Below are 17,697 nucleotides of genomic sequence, written 5' to 3' on the forward strand. Positions count from 1 at the left end.
ATCTCTTTCTTCATTCCCGGCCACCAGAAATTCTGTTTCAGATCTTGGTACATTTTCGTATTCCCCGGATGGATAGAAAATCTTGAGTTGTGGCCCTCTTGCAGAACTCTTCTTTTCAGTTCAGTATCATTTAGTACACACAGTCTTTCTTGAAATTTCACTACATTATTCTCAAATTTGAATCCCGGTCTCTGTTTGGATTCTCTTTCCTCGATGATCTTCTTCAAGAAATCATCCAGTTGCTGTTTTTCTTTAACCTCTTCAATCAGTGCCGGTTGAGCAGAAATAGCAGCTAAGATTCCACCTTGTTCTCTCAAAACAATTTCAATTTCAGATTTTTCAAGGTCACAAAGCAACTCTTTCTATCCTGTAAGCAAACAGGCTAAGTTTCCAATCGATTTCCGGCTCAATGCATCGGCAACGGTATTGGCTTTTCCCGGATGGTACAATATTTGTAGGTCATAGTCTTTAATCAGTTCCAGCCATCTCCGCTGTCTCATATTCAGTTCTTTCTGTGTGAAGAAATACTTTAAACTCTTGTGGTCGGTGTATACTTCACATGTCACCCCATACAGATAGTGACGCCAAATTTTCAGTGCAAACACCACTGCAGCAAGTTCCAGGTCATGGGTCGGGTAGTTCTTTTCATGTGGTCTCAACTGTCGGGAAGCATAAGCAATAACTCTCCCATTCTGCATTAACACATACCCCAGACCCTTATGAGAAGCATCACTAAATACAGTATAACCATCCGTACCTGTAGGTAAGGTCAAAACTGGTGCAGTCACAAGTCGAGTTTTCAACTCCTGGAACGCAGATTCTCTTTGGTCAGTCCAGTCAAACGATGTCCCCTTCTGAGTTAACTGAGTCAATGGTAGAGCAATTTTGGAGAAATCTTTGACAAATCTTCTGTAATATCCAGCCAATCCCAAAAAGCTTCGGACTTCAGTCACATTTGTTGGCCTAGGCCAGTTCACTACAGCTTCAATTTTCTGCGGATCAACAGAAATTCCATCTTTGCTAACAACATGCCCCAAAAACATAACATGGTCAAGCCAAAATTCACATTTAGACAGTTTAGCATACAGTTTCTGTTCTCTTAAGGTTTGTAGGGCAAGTCTCAGATGATGTTCATGCTGTCCTATACTTTTGGAATAAATCAATATGTCATCGATAAATACAACAATAAAGTCATCAAGGTATGGTTTAAAAATTCTGTTCATAAGGTCCATAAAGGCAGCAGGGGCATTCGTGACTCCGAAAGGCATAACTAAAAATTCATAATGTCCATACCTCGTTCTAAAAGCAGTTTTATCAATGTCTTCCGGTTTAACCTTCAGTTGATGATACCCCGATCGGAGATCGATTTTGGAAAACACTTGTGCACCCTGTAACTGATCAAATAAATCATCAATACGCGGTAATGGGTATTTATTCTTTACAGTTACCTTATTCAGTTCACGGTAGTCAATGCACAGTCTCAGTGAGCCATCTTTCTTCTTGACAAACAAAACAGGAGCACCCCATGGCGAAGTGCTAGGTCTGATGAACTTTTTGTCTAACAGTTCTTGCAATTGCACTTTCAGTTCTTTCAGTTCAGTTGGGGCCATTCTGTAAGGAGCTTTAGAAACTGGTTGTGTTCCGGGAATCACATCAACGGTAAATTCAATCTCCCTGTCAGTCAAATCTCCTGGAAGATTATCTGGAAAAACATCTGGAAATTCTCTGACTATAGGAATACAATTCACATCAGTTTTAACACTATCATCAGTAGACACAGTCAGTACAGAACACAGATATCCTTTACACCCCTTTCTAATTAATTTAACAGCTTTCACTGACGAAATCAAATACGGAGGAGGTACTACTCCACTCCCATTAAACACAAATTCAGGCAAACCAGGTGGACGGAAAACAACTTGCTTGGTCACACAGTCGATAGTGGCATGATATTTTTGTAACCAATCCATCCCCAATACTACGTCAAAATGATCAATGTTCAATGGCAGTAAATCAATAAACAGATGCATATCCCCAACCATAATTTCACATGCGGGGTACATATAAGCACATGTCATGGACCCTCCTACGGGTGATGATACGGCTAGCAGATAGTTCATGGGTTCTAAGGGTCTATTCAATTTCCGTGAAAAAGCATGCGATACATAAGAATGCGTAGACCCCGAATCAATCAATACATATGCATTTTGTGTACAAATAGAGAGAATACCTGACACAACGGTCTCAGTATTCTGCACATCTCCCGGTACTAGTGCGAACACTCGGCCTTGCCTCACAGGCTCTTTCCCGGTAGCTTTAGGGTTAGGCTTTGGTGGAGCATTTGATGCTGCGCCGCTGGCTGCAGCTTTGCTATTGCCTTGAGGAGCGAAAGGGCAATCTTTAACCATGTGGCCCACCTTGCCACACCTGTAACAGGCTCCAGATAATTTGTGACAAACCCCTTTGTGCCTGTTGCCACATACAGAGCAGGGTGGAATGAACCCACTCCCTTGGCTGGGGCTAGTCATTGATCCCGTGTTCTGTTTCTTGTTGGCCGGGTTGTGCTTGCCTTTCTTGAATTTGAAACCCTGCCTTTTACCATGCCATTCAGCTGTTGGTGTTTCAGATTGTTTCACTGCTGCAATGTTCGACTCGGCCATCAATGCCCGGTCGAGAACACCCACAAAAGTCGGTAATTTCAAAACATTTATCCGGTCAAGTATTGCCACATTAAGGCCACCTTCAAATTTTCTGGCCTTCTTATATTCAGTATCCACCATATGCGGTGCATATCTAGCAAGCTCGGTGAATTTCGTCTCATATTCCGCAACAGTCATTGTGCCCTGCTTCAACTGTTCAAATTCAGTCACTTTTCTATCCCTAACACACTGAGGGAAATACTTTTCAAAGAAGGACTCCTTGAACTGAGCCCAAGTCATAACAGTATTTGTATCGCGGATCAACATCCACCACCTTCTAGCCTCTTCTTGTAAGGTGAAGGTAGCTAACAGTACTTTATTCGCTTCTGAGCACGGGAAACACTTCAAATAGTTTTTCTGTTTCCAGAACCCAAGCTTCAGCTTTTAGCGGTTCCAATCCTCCCTGAAAGGATGGCGGTTTCATCTTGCTGAGTTTATGGGTGAGAGCAATAATATCCCCATCATTCACATTCACATTAGGCTCCGGCTGTACCGGAGGAGGAGGAGGTGGGGGCGGTTGGTTCTGTTGTTGTTCAAGTCTAGCAGTTATCAGTTCCATCATTCTTTCCATTCTTTCCATTCTTGCCTCAGTAGATGAGGACTCAGGTTCATTTGCATTGTCCATTTCACTATAAGCAGTTATAACAGTTTTAAACATAAGCAGTCATTTGTTTACCAGTTTAACACAGTAGCAGATATTCAGTCATAACGTAACCACACACTTATCATGCTCATGAGATGCCCTAATAACTTTTCTAGGACACCCTATAGCTCATTTGGACACGTGTGTGCGGTATAACTCGTGGTAAGTATCGCTCTGATACCACTCTGTCACGACCCAAACCCGGCCCTATGGGTTTAGCACCGTAACCGGCCAGTAATCCGAGATTACCGAAGGTCTGCTTAACAGTAATACAGTAAAACAGAGTACAGGGCCTGGCGGAAGCCAATACAGTAATTAAACAATGTCCAATGAGCTGTGACAGTCTGTATGCAAAAGATTTGTCATGCATTCGTACATAAACAGCACAGAACAGTATGTACAATATTTACATCCATTCAAACTAGGGACTCAACCCTACATAACAGTACAGAAAACATTTCGTCTGTACAAAACAGTGCGGTCTATACAAAATTTACAGTCACACAGTACAGGGACCTAATCCCTGTATAACAGTACAGTAGTCCAAACAGTATGGAGACAGACGGGGGAAAAACAAACAAAACACCCCAAAGCCATAGCATGGCAACTCGGAACCTCGCAGTGAGGCACAAAGGCTGGCTTGACAAAACTGGAGTAACCCTGACGCCTCTAGCTGCGGTCTGGTGCCTGTACACCTACATATATATATATATGAGCAGTGAGCTAAAGCCCAGTGAATAACATAAAGCGTAAAGGGGTTTAGAATGAATGTCCTTACAGTAATGAAAACAGTTCAATTCAATCAGTATTTCAGTTGTTCAGTACAGTAAACAGTCATATGTGGTACATCCATTAGCATAACAGTGACAGTAGGTCTTAAAAGACTGATCAGTAATGATGGCCATCTATCAGTAAACAGTAGTGGTTCCACGAGGGAACCGACAGAGATCTCTGTAACAGTAACAGTGACATTAAACAGTAGTGCTAAGGATGCCACAGTACAGTTCAGAAATAAAGGACATACATTCATTCAGTAAACAATATCAGTTCAGTAAACAGTTCAGTTCAGTAATCAGAAGATAATCATTTGTGAACATATCTTTACACAATCGTTACTCACAGAGTTCTAGGCTACAGTATGCTAGAGCGTGTCCCCCAGTCGCCAACCCTACACAGTTCACAGGTTGAACACACACTAAGCTACACAGTTGGGAAATATCATAACTTAATCCCTAATTTGCCTTGGTGTGTTCTACATCTATATCCTCATTAAGATGCCTTAAACTAGGCCTAAGAATGCCTAGGATGGGATGAGGATGCAAAAATACACTTAGAAAACATTTTGCAAAGTTTGCTGAAAATAGGAGCCTCGCTCGAGCGAGACTTTCTCCGCTCGAGCGGGCTTCCAAAATCAAAGGCTTCGCTCGAGCGAGTAATCCTTCGCTCGAGCGGTCTGCAAAACAGTAAAAATACTGGATGCTGAGATTTTACGCGCGATGGTCGCTCGATGGTCGCTCGAGCGGAGCCCTGGACAAAGGTGCTCGCTCGAGCGGGGAATCCTTCGCTCGAGCGAGGAAGCCAAATCTGGAATTTCCAGATCTGCCTCCCAAGCTCAAACCAAGCATTCTACCACTCCAAACTCGACCTCTTGGGCCCAAATTCTGGAAAACATAACTAAATTCAATGTATAACAAGTTTCAAAGCTCAATTTATGAATTCAAGCCCCAAAGGTGAGTCAATTAAAGCCTCATTCAAACCCATTTTCAAAAATATGAAGAACATGCAAACATGCATGGATTTAGACCAAATCAAAGCTTCAAAGCTTGTTCAAATGAGCTCATTTCTTTTCAAAACCAGATGAAAACATGGTCTATAACAACAATATGAGCATGCATGTACTAATGTCCATGTAATCAACCTCAAAATGCAACAATACTAACATGCATGCATGGATTATGCTTTATTTCAACATGCTAGAACTAATTCATGGCTCAACTTTCAATTTTGACATAAACCATGCAAGAATCAAGCTCAAATACATCAATAAAGGTTGGATTCTCTTACCTAAGTCTTGTATCCAAGGTTTAGGAGTCCAATTAGGCAAATCTCCTATGATCTCTTCAAGCCTTTCAAGCCAATTCTCTAGACCAATTCCACTCTCTCACTTCCTCTCTCTCTAGTTCGGTGGTGTGCTCAACATATGGCTGAGGAAATGTTCTTCAAGTGTGTACATACAAGGCTCAAGTATGTGTATTGAGTGGGCCACTCATGTGGGAAAATGGTAAATATGGCAAACTCTTTAATTGGCTTATTTTAATCTAATTTAATCATACCTAATCAATTTTCAGATAATTATACTATAAAATCACATTAATTATGATGATCATTAACCATCAATCAGTTTCTAATTCGGCCGCCGATAAGGCCTTCAATTAGCAGTTTAAACATATAAGCATGAACAGATAATCATACAATCAAACAGATAGAATGCAATTTAACTAACATATACTCAATCAATTCGGTTTCCAATTTCAGTCAGTCAGTCCAGTACTTTTAATCAGTTCAATTATCAGTCAGTTATCAGTCATTATCAGTTTTGTTTAACAGTAATCGGTGATTATCGGTAATCAAGCAGTCATTAATCAGTAAACAGTATGGGGGTTGTTACAATTGGAGACAAAAAGACTCCATATCGTAGATAATATACGAATTTTCACATGGCTTCCATGTTGTACACACACAGCATAGGCACTAATGGAAGCAAGTACTGAATGCTTAACATGATTTACCTTTACCCATTACTACCAAGGCTTTGGTCACCTAGCAGAGTGTGAGTGTTGAATCTTTTTGTTAAGCCCAATTCTCAGGTAAGCTTCCTATAATTTGACACAAGGATTGGCTCAAAATTTATTCTAATAGGAAAAAAGTTAGATATTGATGTTCTTATTATAACAATAACAAAAGAACAAAGAGAAGAAAAATACCCAATACAATGACTAAGCTGAATTTTGTTGGCTATATCGTAGAATACCATATACGTCTATAATACTAGAAGGAAACACTGGATCAGCTACAGCTCTTACAGCAACCCGTGCCACTGAATTCACGTTCACTGGAGGTGTAAACAGAGGGCCAACCAATGGAATTTGGTTGAGTGGCTTCACACGTTGGAGAACCTGCAGTGGTAACTTAACAACACTATTTTGATTTCATACCAGAAGTCATCTTCTTTTATCTCATAATCAATTGGAAGAAATTAACAACACTATTCTGATTTCATACCAAATTATAAATTTATAATTGCCCTTAGACTTGTGTTGTATTCAGTATATTAAGCTCAAACTGAACCTTCCCACAAAGAAAATGTTCTTCGCAACAATAAAGTCAAAGGTAGATCTTATGACATTCATTTCAATCATTCATAAGAAACTGAAAAAAGATTTGAAGAGAAAATTGAAAGATGAGATGACCAGTTCAATCAGATACCCTCACTGATAATATCCTTCAAAAGATACAGCAGTATTGCGATTGTTGCTTGTTATGTTGATTTTCAACTGGACACTCCAGCAGCTTAGGCCCTATTACCCCAATAAAAAAACTCAAGTTCGGGTCTCCTTAACTTGCCTATTAAAGGAAAAATATATCTCCAATTGCCCAATTGTTGCTTACTAGGGAGAAGCTTCAATTACTTTGAGGCAATTGAACCCAAGTATACAAATTGATCAAAGGTAGCACATACAACTTGATCTTAATACGAAATTATTGCCAAAGAAATTGAAGCACAAATCCACCAAAGATGTCCTTTATGCAATGGAACACTTTCTTTCTTTTTTCTTTTTTTTTTGGAACACATTGACTAAATAAGAACTGTGATGCTATACTAAATAGAGATGCCAATAATCTTGAAGAGAGAATAAGAATTTTACCTCCATATGGGAACCTAATCATTAGCTCCGTTCAGCTGCTTTCTGCATCAGTTTATAAAGGTTACATTAGAAAAAAGAGAATGACAAAGAAACTTCAAAAACAAAAGAAACAAAATTGAGATATTGTAGAAATTATTAATTACATGAGAAACATGGCAGTTGTAGAAATTATTTGATGTAAATACAATATGGAGATATTCTATATTCTATGTATAGTACTCACCTTTCAGCATTAGTATTAGTTCACATTATACATCAATGTAATTTCTTTAACTCTTTATAATATATTTATATATATATACGTGTTTTTAATTAAACTAAACAGTAGGAACCATTCAGTTCAGTGCCATCCCCTGGGTTCAACAAAACTTTTAATTGTGAAATACAAACAAAAAATGTTTGCACATTTTATTTTTGTTTTGTATAATTTGTTTGCAGTATAAAAATAACTAGAAAGCCAAAATAGTACCTTCCCCTCATAATATCCTTATGGCAGGAAATTCGCCAAACTAATTTCCTAAACCCATCAAATACTTTTCAACAAGAACATCAAAAATATATTTAGACAATATTTTCCTATGGTGTACTTTTTCAGCAAGAACATAACAATGTATGCAAAAATAGGTATAGATACAAACTCACTAGAGAAAGAGGCTACAAGATCTCGAGTCTCTTGACTTCAATTGAACCCACAAATGGCCTCGTGCACACCCACATAGTCCAGCATCGAAGAAAAAGTTTGTGATGCAGCTGAAGTTCTTTATCTAGCTACTGGAGTTCAAAGTGATCATCTGTCAAAAGTAACCTTGATTCTTAACAAGTACAATACAATTCTGGAAGTCATAAACCATGATTTAATGGGATAAAAATAGCCTCGTCACCATAAAACCGAGAAAGAAAAACTTGAAAGAACTATATGGGACATGAAACAAATTAACCTGGAAGCAAGGTAAGCCTTTAATGTCATCTTTAGTGACAAATAGCCACCTAGAAAAGGAAAAATATAAAAAATAGAAGAACGTAGAAAAGAAAGAGATAGAAGTTTAGAGGCATAACCAAATGAAATCGAAGAGGAAGAGAAAAAATGCCATGCCCAACAACGGTTCATCCAAAAACCACACTCAAATCAAACCAAGTTTTATACTTTCAGAATCACACCCCTATATCTCACTTTCAGAATCATACTTTCAGAATCACACCCCTATACTTTCAAAGAAAGGAACTAAGAATTTTAAGTAGGATCACACCCCTATATCTCACAGATTGAACAATCAAAGCTAAATTCAGAATCTAAAAAAGGGTCTACTCAACCACCATACATATAAATCAATAAAGTTCCACAATCAAAATCATCTGATTAAAAAAAATGAACACAAATCCCAGAATTCAAATTGACAATCAAACAAGAAACAAAGTGAGACCAACAATGTCAAAATTTTACACATAGAAAAAATGACACTGAACTATTGCGCACTATTGCTGCAATACAAAACACACACATATATATATATACATAAACCCTAAAACCATCGTAAAACCCCAAATCAATGACACTGAATAACACAGTCATACAAAATCAACTCACATGTCGTCAATGTAGATGTGGCCTAGAAGATGAATCGAGTAGGGCCATTCGTCCTGGAATGTAATCCCCTACGTTGAAACCTAGAGAGAGAGAGAGAGAGAGAGTAAATAAGGGCTTGATAAGAAGAGAGATCAATAATGAAATAGAAGGATGGGTAGTGTGTGTGTCTGGAGGATGAGGTCGTCGCAGATATCGGCGATCTTGTCGTAGAATTTGGAAGCCATTGCGTCGCTGTGGATCGCTCACAATGGTTAGATCTCGGCCTAGGCTTCATATCTGATTTAGATTTCGACGATCTTCTCGGATCCGGCAGAGGCACCAGTGGAGGAGAAGGAGAAGGAGGAAGATCATCGACAGCGGTGGGTGTTTAGGAGAGAGAGAGAGAGAGAGAGAGGCACCAGTAGAGGACGAAGGAGGATCATCGACGACAGTGGGGATTTGCGGCAGTGGCCGTGGTGATCTGTGCCGATGGTGGTGGTCTGCGGTGAGGTAAGGCTTGGTGGTAAAAGAGAATCTGTGTGACAGGTTTGAACAAATGGTTGTAAACAGAGAACAGGGGCGATGATATATATCCCACTAAAAAAATATTTCACCTTTAGCGACTAAATTTGTTTTTTGTCGCAGAATCTTAACATATAACAACTAAAATTTGGTCGGCCATTGCCTACCAGTGCATTTAGATATCAAAACGACATCATTTTGATATCTGCGACTAAAATGTGTTAGTCGCTAAAAGATTTTGCTGTTCCCGCCCAATTTTTCACCTCCTGACATCATTTTAAGCAACTAATATTTTAAATTGGTCGCAAAAATCACCTTTTTGCAACAAAATTACTTTAGTCGGTAATAGTATCAACTTTTAGCTACGAAATGTTTTTTGGTCAGCAAATGCCATTTTTTTGCGGCTAAAATTTTTTTAGTCGGCAAAAGTGGTCGGCAAATGTGTAAATTCTTGTAGTGCTAAAATGATTTTATCAAAATCCTACAACATCAATTATAAAATCAAACCCTAGATCCGCGATGGTGAGGGAAATGGGAGAGAGAGAGAGAGAGAGAGAGAGAGAGAGAAAGAGAGAGGGATAGAGAGAGAGAGAGAGAGAGAAGAAAAACCTGAATGTGGATGAGAGGGGGAAGCCACGATGGTGACCGACGGTAGCGAGAGTCACAACGGTTAGCAGTGGTGGCTGTTAGCAGGGATGGTGAGTTTGTGAGAAGAGGGAGTGCAAGTAACTGTAGGCTTTTGTTTTGGGTGTAGGTAGTGCAGACACTGATGGAGAGATAAAAGAAGGAGAAGAGAGAGAGAGAAGAAAAGAACCCCTGTTCAAAAATATTGAAAAGAATTGAGTGCCAAAATTTAAGGTTTCCCACTAAAATTTTATAGACCTTTAGCTAACTTGTTATTTGTCGCCAAAGGCTAATTTACAATGACTAATTTATTTAGTAGCCAAACATTTAATTAACAGCAACTAATGTTTTAGTTGCAAAAAGTAACCATTTTGGCGACTAAAGGTATTTCAGTCACCAAAAAGAAATATTCACTGACCAATTTTTTTGTCACCAAAGATAAAAGTAAAATTTATACTTTTTATTTAGTGACTAAATTATTTTAGTAGGCAAAAATTGCCTTACAGCAACTAAAATTTTTTTAGTCACCAAAAATGAATATTTGCCAACCAAAACTTTGGTTGCCAAAGTTTAATAGCAAACATTATGCTAGCTTTTTGCCGACTAAATTAATTTTAGTAGCCAAAAACTGGTATATCACGACTGACAAAAATTTTAGTAGCCTAAAACGTGATCTAATGCCGACTAAAAGAATTTTTAGTCGCCTATTGTGACATATTTAGCGACTAATTTTTTTTTAGTCGCCAATAATTAAGATACAGTTACTAAAAAAAATTAGTAGCTAAAAACCATATTCAATGACAGCCAATGTAATTTTTAGTCACCTATTCTACAACTTTTGGCAACCAAAAAAAGTTTAGTCGCCAATTTTAATCGCCAAAAGTATAAATTGTTGTAGTGAATTTTAAAGCATGTTGAATCTCATAAAACGAATTTATATAAATTAATCCACCATTTAATTTAAACATGATACAACTCATCTGACAAAAAAGGAATTATTCTATATTCATAAAACATTTTTAAATGACGCTGCAAATTAAATTAACGTCATCATTTAATATTGACGCTGCAAACATTAATGCAAATTAAATTAATGGGCACCAAATTGTTTTTCTCTCCCCTTGATTCATTTCCACATTACATTACTATTTGTACGGGGAGGAAATAATTCCCCTCGTATAATCCTGTTGACCAAGTCCACGCTCCTCCGTACGACGTTGCTTTATCACCTGAAAACACAAACGTGAGCTAGCCGGCGGGTGTGTGCCGGAAACCTCTCCGATGCCTAAGTCAGTAAGCTTGACAAATAGACAAAGATTTATGCTCTCAAAAAGTATTGTGTTCAATTACCTCCTCCAAGGTGATGTTTGTAGGCTTTTATAAGTTTCCCGTGGCACAATCCTAGTAGGACTTGTACTTCTCCATGCAGAGTCCTCCTAGGATTCATTCTCCAAAGGATAATGCTTATCCTTTTACACCCTCCCCACTGCTTAAACCAAGTGGGATGGTTTTCTTCATGGCCGAACTACAACATGACCGAAATAACACTGGCTATGCTGAGCCACATAGAAGGCCGAACTATCCTTAGCTCGGTCTTCTCCTCTAACTCATTACTTCGGCTGCCCTTGTTCAACCTTGGTGTGCTTAGGTCAACCTTTCCAGTAACAAGTTCTGACCGACCTAACCATAGTATGTGACGACCGGACTAATCCCGAAACCGGCCTTCCCTGTACATATCGCGACCGGACTAATTCTGAGACCGGCCTAACTCCAAGTTGCCTCCGACCGGAGTAGCTTTATTTTTCCTTAGGCCGAAGTAACTATTTCTTCTTTGAGCCGGAGTAATCTCACCTCTATAAGCCGAAGTAACACTACGGCTTTTTATCGATTCCTTCACACTTTGGGCCTCAGGGCCCAACTCACAGCTCGGCCCAATTCTTTCCCAAAAATTACCCTCTCAATTGCCCCTTAATTCCATCTGCATAGCATGATTGGGATTATCTGTCCTACAGCCGGGCTGGCGTCGTTTCGAAGCTTTTCCGGTCGAACTAAAAACTCTTAAACTTTCAAGCCGAGCTAATTTTACTCCGGGCCCTGTCTTGTCCGGTCAAAAACGTCTCTTCAATCATAGCGTCTGTAACGCTTCCCATTCCAGTGACACGTGGCAGGTTCTGATAAGCCGTGGCCAACTGTTACGCCGTCCTGCAGAAATTTCGTACAATTCCCGCCTCTTTTTGCCGCCTTTTTTCTCTCTCCCTTTTCACAAAACTGCCTTTCTCTTTCTTGAATCACTTCACCTTCTATTCTTCACTTTCTCTTCTCCCTTGCTTCCTGAGTCTTTGAGTTTGCTGTGTACGTGCCTCCATCGCTGCCACCGTCTCCATCTCTAGCTTCTCTCTTATACAGGTAAGCGAGCCTATCCTTCTTGCTTTCTTTGTTTTCGTACTTTGCTTTCCATGCTCTGTATGTTTTTTGAAAACAGTTTGTCCATTTCTGATTCGCTTTTGTACTTTTACGGAGAAACTATTAGAACTCTATGTATATGTCATATACCCTAGAGAAAAAATTTCGATTTTGATCCAGAATCACGTCCCGACCGAACTTGGATACTGTCTGTGTCATGTATGTGAATAGATTCAGAACATAACCGGACTAGAACTTGTAGGAATATCAGTAGTTTCTTCTGACCCACTCTAGCCAAGATAGGATCACCGAACAAGCTTGCTCATACCGAACTAGGTACTTCGGTCTATAACCGAGCTAAGATTTTGGGGCCAAGCCGGCTTTCTTAGTTCTTAAACCGAACTCAGAAAGCCGCCCCTAGGGGCTCAGCCGGAGTAACTTTCCTCACATCGCAACCGATTTAGGCCTTGGGACTAAACCAGCTTTCTTAGATTTTTAGACCGAACTCAGAAAGCTGCCCCTAGACGTTAAACCGGTCTAAACTGCTCGAAACCGAGCTAAGAAACCTTCTGATGAGCCGAGGTAGAACCAGCCCGCTAAACCGAAGTAGGATTTGTATATCTTGCTTATAATTTGTAGCGCGGTCCAACGATCTGTGCTTAACCCCTTTGTTTTCTACTTTGCAGACTTAGGTTGCCCAGGCACTCCCGCGTGTGCTCAACCGAGCTACTGAGCCTAGTTTTGGTACCGAAATAATTTATTCATAAATTATACAATAAATGGGTAAGTATAGATATTTAGTCGAAACCCCTGGTGGCCTGGCCGAATTTAGGCAAGATTACCAGATTCCTGATGATGTCCATCTGGCGTTGGCCAAAAAAGATGCTACCCCCTGGAACAATGAAGGCTTTGTGCCTTTTACCCTTCAATCCATAATAGAGACCGGACTACGGTTTCCTGTCCAACCGCTAATCTGCGAATTTCTTAGACAGACTAGGTTATGTCCCACCCAACTATCCACCAATACATACCGTATTATCATGGGGATAGCCGCATTAAACCACCAAACCGGACTGAATCTTGGTCTAGCCGAGATCTTTCATCAATACTCTATCGGCTCAAAGAATGCTGGGTGGGTCTACTACCTTAGAATTCGCCGCCGCCGAGAGAAGATAATCAAGCACACTCCGGACAAAGATCTTAACGATGACGATTTCTTTTGGGTCTCTGGGAACTTTGAGGATTTTCAAGCTCAAATTCCTGGCCGACCTATAAATTGGAAAATGGGAGAGCCTGGTAATTTTACTTCGGTCTTCTGCTTTGTAAGTTATCTCGGTTGTTTAGTCTGTTAGCCGAACTAACACTTCTCTCTTTTTTGCAGATTTTGCCCATCTCCATTCCCTGTATAGCTATCCTAACCTCGGAGTCTTGCGAGCCGCTTTTCGGGTTAAAGAAAGGGATTGGGCCAAGCTTCTAAATTTCGAACCGACCTACCGTTACAGCGGTCGACGGAAAGCAAAGGTGACTGACTTCCTTCTTGAAGAGGCACCGGAACCGGACCCAACTTTGCCCGAGATAAGACTTGTCCCTCTAACCGCAGAAGAAGAGATGGCGAAAAGGAGCAGGGTCAGGGCCCTTCTAACCGAAACAGCTAGGCCCGAAGTGGCGCCTCCCAGCCAACCGCAACCTGCTGTTGTCGCCCTTCCTTCCCAACAGCCATCCTCTTCCCGCCGAACCAAACGTGCCCGAACTTCCGAACCCGAACGAGTTTTGATTGATGAAGAAACTCCTATTCAGCCGAGCTTACCACCGAGCCCCCAACCGGAGTCTTCCGACCGAACTATCGGCTGCTGGGCACCGAAACTAACCTTCAACGACCGAGTCATTCTAGACACAGACTCGGTCGTTGCTGAGAAAGACCACCTGTTGGCCATCAACCTGGCCAAGAGCGTGTGTCTGCCCAAAGACATGGAACATCACCAAAAACAGTTAACCACCGAGCTGAAGTCCATCCGGTCTGCTACTAAATCCATGATTCTGGTTAGTGACTTCGGTTGCTTTTCTGTTTATGTTTCTTTTTCTTTTTAACTCTTTCTTCGGTTAAAGGGAAGTTGTTTGCTTTGTCAGGCCATTCAAAAGAACCAAATCACCCACAGGAGAGTACTGGAGCTGAGGAAAGTGACAAGGCAAGCGGCGGCCGAGGCAGAGGCGAAATCGGCCGAACTAGAGTCGGCCAGAAAGGAAATGGCCGAACTCCGAGGTGAGGTCGGTCGCTTGACCGGAATGGTTAGTTCGGCCGAGGCCGAAAAGCAAAAGACTGCCATTGTGCTGAAGGACAAGTACTTGCGCGAGTTGCTAAAACTTGAAAGAAAGAAGGATGCCGAAATAAAGGAGAAGGTAAAACAGGCTGACCAGCAGGGCTTCAAGAGAGCAGAGGACGCTTACGCCCAACAATGTAATGCTGCCAAGGATCTTTTCTTTAAGTGCGGTTGGAGGGGAGCCGTTGAGAAGCTCGGTCATGATCCTCAGACCGAGGTTTTCAACCCTCCAGCCTATTTCATACCTAACTCCTTGATGGAATATGCCACGGCCATGCAACAACAGTTCCTTGAGGGCTCAGATGATGAAGATTCTGATGAAAACTCTGCCCCTGGGGATACTTCGGTTGTGAATGTGGATCAGATAGATCGGCCCGAGTCCAGAGTGGAAGATCTGACTATTGAACAGCCAAATGAAACTGTGGCTCCGGTCGATACCACTGTTGTGACTGAAGGAGTCCTGCCGCCAGAAACCGGTCTTCCAGCTGACACTGATGCTGCCTTTGATGCCGAGATAGATGAACTTTTCTCTTAAATTTGTACTCTTTTCTTTGTAACCAAACTAAGCCCCCTTGTAATGACTTCTCTTTCGAGTGAAAATTTTACTTCTCTTATTCTGGTTATTGTGTGCATGCTTGCATTTGTAATGTCTTTTATTACTCCAAGTGTTATTTCGGTTTTTGGTTGGTTAAACTATACTTACCAGCCAAACACTCCTTAGCCGACATAATTACTTCGGCTGAGGAGTATTAAGTGTTGGTTTAATCCAGCCAACCACTCTTCAGCCTTACACTTACTTCGGCTGAAGAGTAACAAGAGTTGGTTTATTCCAGCCAACCACTCTTCAGCCATACACTTACTTCGGCTGAAGAGTCACAAGAGTTGGTTTATTTCCAGCCAGCCACCCTTCAGCCTTATACTTACTTCGGCTGAAGAGTAACAAGTGTTGGTTTATTCCGGCCAACCACTCTTCAGCCATACACTTACTTCGGCTGAAGAGTAACAAGTGTTGGTTTATTCCAGCCAACCACTCTTCAGCCATACACTTACTTCGGCTGAAGAGTAACAAGTGTTGGTTTATTCCAGCCAACCACTCTTCAGCCGTACACTTACTTCGGCTGAAGAGTAACAGGAGTTGGTTTATTCCAGCCAACCACTCTTCAGCCATACACTTACTTCGGCTGAAGAGTAACAAGTGTTGGTTTATTCCAGCCAACCACTCTTCAGCCATACACTTACTTCGGCTGAAGAGTAACAATTGTTGGTTTATTCCAGCCAACCACTCTTCAGCCGTACACTTACTTCGGCTGAAGAGTAACAGGAGTTGGTTTATTCCAGCCAACCACTCTTCAGCCGTACACTTACTTCGGCTGAAGAGTAACAGGAGTTGGTTTATTCCAGCCAACCACTCTTCAGCCGTACACTTACTTCGGCTGAAGAGTAACAGGAGTTGGTTTATTCCAGCCAACCACTCTTCAGCCATACACTTACTTCGGCTGAAGAGTAACAAGTGTTGGTTTATTCCGGCCAACCACTCTTCAGCCATACACTTACTTCGGCTGAAGAGTAACAAGTGTTGGTTTATTCCAGCCAACCACTCTTCAGCCATACACTTACTTCGGCTGAAGAGTAACAAGTGTTGGTTTATTCCAGCCAACCACTCTTCAGCCGTACACTTACTTCGGCTGAAGAGTAACAGGAGTTGGTTTATTCCAGCCAACCACTCTTCAGCCTCACACTTACTTCGGCTGAAGAGTAACAAGAGTTGGTTTATTCCAGCCAACCACTCTTCAGCCTTGCACTTACTTCGGCTGAAGAGTAACAAGTGTTGGTTTATTCCAGCCAACCACTCTTCAGCCTTGCACTTACTTCGGCTGAAGAGTAACAAGTGTTGGTTTATTCCAGCCAACTATTGAAGTTAGTTTTTCCAGCTAACTTCTAGTATTTGGTTATTCCGACCAAATGTCCTGCAGCCTGGATCCTTATCCTGGGCTTAGGAAGGGTGTTGGTTTAATCCAGCCAACCTCTAAGTTTGTTTTTCCGGCTAACTTAGAATGGAATGCTTGTAATATACTTAGTCTTGAAAGCTAACTTTTACAAAGAGTAATCTGTGCTAAAAAGATTCTCATTTTATTGAAGGAAGAGAAAATTACATAATGTTTGAAAGAGAAAAGCTAAAAGTAAAATATCTTGAGATTGGCCGTATTCCATGGCCTAGGGATTGCCTTGCCATCCTTGTCTTCTAGGTGGTATGCCCCTTTGCCGGCTAACCCAACCACCTTATAAGGACCTTCCCAATTTGGGCCTAACTTGCCGTCTCCTGGGACCAAGGTATTTCCCATTACTTTGCGCAATACCCAATCGACAATTTTGAATTGTCTTGGATGAACCTTTTTGCTGTATTTTTTGATTAACTCTCGTTGGTATGCGGCGATGTGGACCAACGCTCTTTCTCTTCTTTCTTCTGCAAGGTTGAGTTCTAAGGCTATGGCTTCTCCATTTAAGTCTGGATCAAAATTTTCGCTTCGAATTGTGGGAAGGCCAACTTCTAGTGGGATCACTGCTTCCATGCCATAGGCTAAGGAAAATGGTGTTTCTCCAGTTGATCGCCGAGGTGTGGTGCGGTAAGCCCATAAAACATGAGGAAGTTCATCCGCCCACTTGCCTTTTGCTTTCTCTAGCCTTTTCTTTAGTCCATCCAAGACGACTTTATTTGATGCTTCAGCCTGCCCATTTGCGTGCGGATACGCCGGTGTGGAATTGTAGAACTCTATCTTGTATTCTTCACAAAAGCTTCTGAAGATTCTGCCGTCGAACTGAGTTCCATTGTCTGAGATCAGTGCTTTTGGTATGCCAAACCGAGTGATAATATTTTGCCAAACGAACTTCTTCACATCTTTTTCTTTGATTGATGCCAATGCTTCTGCTTCCACCCATTTTGTGAAGTAGTCTGTTGCTGCGAGAAAGAATTTTCTGCCTCCGGATGCTGTTGGAAGTG

General features: G+C 41.1%; 1 long non-coding RNA gene across 1 annotated transcript; it reads right to left on the bottom strand.

Annotated features, from left to right (window-relative positions):
- Window positions 1-6,016: 6,016 nt before the first annotated feature.
- LOC145790342 (uncharacterized) lies at window positions 6,017-7,632 on the bottom strand. The gene is made up of 3 exons (XR_014329026.1): window positions 7,269-7,632; window positions 6,327-6,518; window positions 6,017-6,218 (listed from the first exon to the last, which is right to left on the bottom strand). It is a non-coding gene; the product is annotated as an uncharacterized LOC145790342 (long non-coding RNA).
- Window positions 7,633-17,697: the final 10,065 nt, after the last annotated feature.

Source organism: Camellia sinensis, chromosome 5, assembly GCF_055761805.1.
Source record: "Camellia sinensis isolate YWXY chromosome 5, ASM5576180v1, whole genome shotgun sequence".
NCBI classification, from domain to species: Eukaryota; Viridiplantae; Streptophyta; class Magnoliopsida; order Ericales; family Theaceae; genus Camellia; species Camellia sinensis.